The following is a 7,364-nucleotide window of genomic DNA, read 5'->3' on the forward strand; positions in this document are numbered from 1 at the left end:
ACAGATTGCACTTGTAATGTACGAATTGGCCGATCGATTTCTCTTTCTGAAAATCCCAGTTTATCCAGATTCTCCTTTAAGCATTTACTAACAAAACCTAGTGCTCCAATCATTATTCGTATGAATATGAATTCATAGTCTGGATATAGAAGCTGGAGGTTTCGAAGCAATTGTCCACAGATATCCTCTTTTTCTTCGATTTTCAAAGAGTTATTTATATCTGCAGGGCAGCTGACTTCTATGATGGTGCATACCATCGCCCCTCTGTCCCAAACAACAATATCCAGCCTGAATATTCCACCAGTATGTAAGTACGTATGTATGTATGTATGTATGTATGTATGTATGATGGTACCTTTGATAGCTTGCAGCTATAATCTTTCGCATTGACGTGTTTTTTCCAGTTTTGTGAATCCCGGCTTCTCAAGATTGGTTCTGACGTAGCTACTCACGTAACCAAGTGTATTAATAATTATTGGTAAAAATCTCAATCTACAGTCTAGACTGGGTAACTGCATATTCTTATTAATTCGCTATAATGTTATCTTTTCCACTAATCTATGACGTTATGCTGAAAACTGCAGGGTAACTGATTTAACTATTGTACATAGTGTTTTTCTTCTGCTTAGATCGTTACGTATCGGCTATTTTGCTTGTATTTTATTGAAGTCATGATCTGACAAGAACATTCCATCAAGATTCTTTCCTATTATGTGTGCTTATGCCCTACACATCATTATAACTTCTTATACTTCTTTCCATAGGATTATCCTGTCTACAGATCTCATTATATAATACTTTAGCTATGTATGTATGTATGTACGTATGTACGTATGTATGTATGTATGTATGTGTGTGTGTGTGTGTGTGTGTGTGTGTGTGTGTGTGTGTGCGTGCGTGCGTGCGTGTGTGTGTGTTCTTTTCCTCTTTTTAATTTAGAGTAAATTTTAACTGGCTACCTGCTTGGTAGCAAATATCTGAAGGAAAGCATCTGGCCTTGTTAATAATCCTTTAAATCTTTAGAAAGTTTTGCAGATTTTTTTATTGTCCCAGATATCGGGATCATTTGTCGCGTATAAATTAATGAGTTGCATTCTCTCCCCAAGAATTCAAGATTAGCCATAATTTGCTCCAGGTCGGTTGGTACGTCTCATGCTGCTCAAATAACAATAGACATAAAAAAAAAACTACTTTGGGTAGCAGATTTGCAACCTCCTTATCAAGAGCCCATAGATTTTTTCTTTCCTTTGTATTTTCCTAACCACATTAGTGTCCAGAAAGCAGCCGATTTCCATAATAAAGCATATTTTTTTCTTGTGGCCCCACACAATATTTGGCTGGTTGTGTTTTGAGTTGGAGGCTGTTTTCATTTTTAAATTCCACCCATTGGTCCTATCGGTCATAATACAGTCAACTTTGTCAGACGGTAATTTCTTTTTTTTCTACTTCTCTTTCAGATTGTTCGGACCACTGCATCATGCCTCATAAGAAGATAAATATCTATTGTAGAAGACATTTTCTCGCAGTTGGCCACAACGTAGTTGATGCCTTCAGTTTTAGTGTTGCACAACTTACATTTGTCATCTGTCGATGTATTTTTATGCATGCATATATGCATGCATATATGTATGTATGTATGTATGTATGTATGTATGTATGTATGTATGTATGCATGCATGCATGCATGCATGCATGTATGTATGTATGTACGTATGTATGTATTTTATGTATGTATGTATGTATTTTATGTATGTATGTATGTCATTATTCAGTTATTTCGAGATTTCTTGCCAATAGAGAAAGAACCGGTTTCTAACCTAGATCCAAGGCTCCTTCATTGGAATTTCAACATCAACAACAAGGTATGCATGTATGTATGTATGTATGTATGTATGTATGTATGTATGTGCAGATTTGTATATTTCTATGTATGTATTCTCATGCATATAGTTACATATCTAGACATGCTCATATATATTTAAACTAGCAGAAACACCCGGCGTTGCCCGGGTTAAAGAGAATAATGAAATCTAAAAACGCCGTCTAGACTATGCAACCCTCAACTGTTAGTAGCTACGATACCATATTTCTACATTAATAATTCTCCAATCCATGCCAGCATGGAACAGAGATATTAAGTGGAATGCTAGAAGAAAGTTTTCAACTCATATGTATATAAAGTAAATACACGTAATTCAGAAACACGTTTTTGTGTATCTTATTTCGTAACCAAACAAACAGGTACAGATTATAAATAATGAAAGGCCAATTTTGGTGATTCATTTGACAGAGGTAGTAGAGAGACAATGCGATGATAAATCTGAGGTTGGATCTTGAAAGTTTGGATGAATGCTGCCTCAGTTAAATCTCTTGTGGTTCCAAATGATGTCATCTGTAGTACAGCGTCGTATTGTCTAATTTTGTTTTGCAAATGTTATGAATCTTGGTCAGTTGATGATAACAGTTTCTTCAATAGCTCTGGAAGTTGGGGATTGTGGAATTGTTGGGAATGTTTTTAACTTTGGTGTTATATGTATTGCTTGAATTTCTTTGACATATGAAATATATGTATTTTCACTGGGTTTGTAAAAGAGAGTTGTGTAGCTCTCGAGTTTTAGGAATTCACACAGACACACAGACAGACAGACACACATTCTCATCTTTATAGATAGAGATATATATACACACACACGCACCCAAACACACGTATATATATGTATATCAATATAAATATATGAAAGTCAATGAAGTTTCGTAAAAGAAGGTGATCATGTACATATTTTCTTGCTGTTGTGATTATAACACCCCGTTGTAAACAATGTTCCTTGTTTTCCCTTGTGGAGCATATGCAAATAGGTTTTTTTTTTGCTGCCCACCCTTGAGCAGCCAACATACAGTTGTCCATGTGAGAAGCGGGGCTCTTCCAAGAGAAGACCAGCTACAGACAGTGCTCATCTGTTATGTTCGGGTTAAAATTTCATCAACATCAAAAATATATGAATTTTCATGGGAGTTATGGCTGTTATGCATAGAATATAATTTCCAAATTGCAGACAAAATTTACAATCGATAAATGTCTTAGAATAACCAGTCTCTCATCTGGGAAGGCCTTGAAATCAATGTTACCAACTGGGGACTATGTGTGTCGCAGTGATGATAAAAAGACTCAAAGGAGGTCTGCAACGAAATAATTTTACTCAATACTTTGCAAGTGAATCAGTGGAGGCAAAGATACGTCTCATTTACTTGACAATTTATGCCCCACATTGCAGAAATCACAATGTAAGTATATCTGAAAGGGTAGTCTTACACTGTTGTACCGTTGAATTACAAATAATGCTCATCTGTTATGTTCAGGTTAAAATTTCATCAACATCAAAAATATATGAATTTTCATGGGAGTTATGGCCGTTATGCATAGAATAGAATGTAATTTCTAAATTTCATAAAGATCCGTTCAGTACTTTTGACGTAGTTTTGGATAAGAAAACAAATGACTAATGTGTGTGTTTGTGTCCATGTGTATGTGTGTGATGGGTGTATATATGTATAGATATCTGTATGTATGTATATATATGTATATATGTGTACATGTTACATGTACATCTATATATATATACATCTACACATATGTATACATATACATGTATGCATATATATCTATACATATACGTGTACATATACATCTATATATATATACATATACATCTATATGTATACATATACATCTCTCTCTCTCTCTCTCTCTCTCTCTCTCTCTCTCTCTCTCTCTCTTTCTCTCTCTCTGAAAGTATCTGTCATTACAGTATCGAAATGTGATTGTTTCAGTTAGTCGAATAGTTTCATTTTTAAAGTGAAAGTATTTGACATGAGTGTTTTTGTTTCACTTTTGACACGTAATACTTAAATAGTGGAGGAGATATTATGTTGCCGTGGGCTCGAACTCTGCAAGAAGTTAAAACATTTTTTTGACTAAAACACAACTGGAACCCTAAGTAAGGCATGTGTAAAATTTGAATGAAATTGGTTGCGTAGTTCTTGAGTTTTAGGGATACACACAGACAGACAGACAGACAGACAGACAGACAGACACACATTCTCATTTTTATATATATATATATATAGATAGATGATAAACTTCGGGAAATTTTAAAAGATTTTTTACAATTCCAGTGATGGATTGGATCTGTAGCCCTCGAATTAGCTTTCTCCTTTCTGGTTTTGAGAAGCCTAATTTCTTAAGATTGGTATTTAGGCAGTGTGTTACATCTCCCAGAGCCCCAATAATTACAGGTATAAACCTGAACATGTATGTATGTATGTATGTATGTATGTATGTATGTATGTATGTATGTATCTTCTGTATTTAATCATTTAAATTCTTCCTCTGAAGAAGAAGCTGGTTTCTATCAAAGATATAAAGCTTCGTCTTTGGAATGGAGATAACGAAAATGTCACATTTCATACCTAAGTAAAGTCTTGCATCGTTTTACTGTTCCGCTTACAGCTTGTATTTGTCATGTGCGAGTCGGTTGATTTCTTTTTCTGAAAATCCAAGCTTATCCAGACTGACAGTTAGGCATTTACTTACAAACCCAAGTGCTCCATATGTATGTATGTATAATAAGAACCGAGTGAACTGTCAGGAGTATAACTGACGGTGTTAATCCGATCATGTTGGTTAACCGTGTTAGCTCGACGTGTGTTAGTTTAACAGTCGGCAGTTGAACAGTGAATACTGAATATCGTATCTACGTTCGAGTAGTACGGAATGCGTTCTGTCTTAACATATATTTCTGCGACATGTTATTTTTAGATAACCACAAACCAACTATTTATTTGTGTAATACCATTTTACATCAGACGGGTATACCCACGTCATAACAGTATGTATGTATGTATGTATGTATGTATGTATGTATGTGTGTGTGTGTGTGTGTGTGTGTGTGTGTGTGTGTGGAGGCGCAATGGCCCAGTGGTTAGGGCAGCGGACTCGCGGTCATTGGATCGCGGTTTCGAATCCCAGACCAGGCGTTGTGAGTGTTTATTGAGCGAAAACACCTAAAGCTCCACGAGGCTCCGGTAGGGGATGGTGGTGAACCCTGCTGTACTCTTTCACCACAACTTCCTCTCACTCTTACTTCCTGTTTCTGTTGTGGCTGTAATTCAAAGGGCCAGCCTTGTCACACTGTGTCACGCTGAATATCCCTGAGAACTACGTTAAGGGTACACGTGTCTGTGGAGTGCTCAGCCACTTGCACGTTAATTTCACGAGCAGGCTGTTCCGTTGATCGGATCAGCTGGAACCCTCGACGTCGTAAGCGATGTAGAGCCAATAACAACATGTATGTATGTATGTATGTGATTTATTTGTCTTGTGACTCGAGAACCGCTTCCACCTGTACGCTGTAACAATCAGTGACTAAAATCATGAGTAGAGGCTACAAGATGCAACACATTAAGCTATCTTGATAGACCCAAATTAATTCTACTTTATGATAATACTGCTTATGCTAATATTACTTTATGTTAAAAACTATCACAGCATTATTTCGAGTCGATTTTAGTAACAATACTATACTACAGTCACTTCGATGGCTTGACTGACGTAAGTCTTCTTTAGTAAAAGGTTTTTTACATTTAATCAATTAATCAAAGGTTTAACCGTATCGATCTCACCGATCTACGAAGGCCAGTGAGGGTTTTTTTGAGAGCCATAGACACAACCTCCGTCCTCGAAAACCAAACTAACACTAACACACACACACACACACACACACACACACACACACACACACAGAAACAAACACAAACGCTTACAAATATATATCCATTTTGAGGGCCATTTTAATGTCGAGCAGTACTACTTTGCATTTACTACTACTACTACTACTACTACTACTACTACTACTACTACCAACAACAACAACAACAGTACCACCTCCACCTCCACCACCACCTCCACCTCCACCACCACCATCACCACCACCACCACAGATCTTAGATCATTAACTGCAAAAGACACCACCGGCTGGCACCCTTCTCCCATATTTTCTGTTTAGAATAGGACCACTCACTTGGGTCCTTCTCGTTACATTCACTCACCTTTGAACAAATTTTCTGAGGTGGCAGCACCTCTCTCTCTACCCTCACTTTCCTTTACAACTGAAACTTTAAAAAGTCGATGAGTGTCTGACCGAAGACGAAGGTGTCTGTTTCCAGTCTTTGTACTTTCGTCCACCTCACAACCTCTTTCGTATTAGTCCCCAGGCAGGGGAAAACTGCCTATCCTTCCCAGTCACAGAAGGCGGCGATGTAATCTTCACACTGGAGCCTGCCGATGACCGGATCCGTCCTATATGCGATAGCACTTGTTCAACATATCTCCAAAAATACGCATTTCTCGGTCTCATTAGAAGTGCGTGCATGACAGTTTCCTCGAACTACTTGCATTTTAGGCAGGTTCACTTTATCAGCAATACCCATCCCAGCAGAAGGATCTCAGTAAATTATCCATTGGCCTTGGACCGAAAGTCCCCCGGAACAGATCAGCCAGCTGATTTTCGTTGACGTCCAGAGTCTCCGCGAGCATATTTCGATCTTGCCCGACACTAATCCCTTATTAAGCGCTATAGTGATGTCTCCACTGGTTGTAATGCCCGACTGGCAAACGACAGTCTGGATGCTAAGCACCCTTCCTCGGTCTAAGCATGATCCAAGACTGCAGCTCAATCAAAGAGATGAGTTGTGGAAAAGCGAGTCTGACAAATGGCGACTATACCTGCTAGCCGTCAAGGAAACGTTGCAGATGAAGTAGCCTTAGTGCATGTCTGTCCATTATTAGCCTTGGCATGCACAGATTCTACGTTGTGAATGTTGACAGTAAATGACCTGACTGAACAGTGAAACCCGTCTCCTCCACAGAAAGTGAAAGAGCAAGCGCTCCATTTTTGTCAGCAATGAAGCGGGGTAAGGAATGGTGGTCGAGTGGTAATAGATGACAGATGTGAAGTAGGCATTCGGAAACTGAGAGGAAACTATCCCTTTCGGGAATGGTTTCCTCTCAGATCATTTTGGGTGAGAATAGCTAGATTGCTAGTCACCTCACCCCAGTTTCCAGTTTCTGTTCACGTGGAGGTATGGACCAAACCAGACTCCGAGCAGTTTAATTGGTCCGTCTATCCAGCATCACACAACGCTGTCGGGTGGCATGGATCTGCCTCTCCAGGTACCGAGCTGTGCCCCTCTCCCCAAAGTTCTGGTTAATCTTTGCTCTTGTCACCGCTTTGTATTCCTTCAGAGTAGTGTCGATCACCTCGATGTGTTTGTTATCCGACACTATTAAGGTACCGTCACCGTATATG

This window comes from Octopus bimaculoides, chromosome 3 (assembly GCF_046866305.1).
Source record: "Octopus bimaculoides isolate indiv1 chromosome 3, ASM4686630v1, whole genome shotgun sequence".
NCBI lineage: Eukaryota > Metazoa > Mollusca > Cephalopoda > Octopoda > Octopodidae > Octopus > Octopus bimaculoides.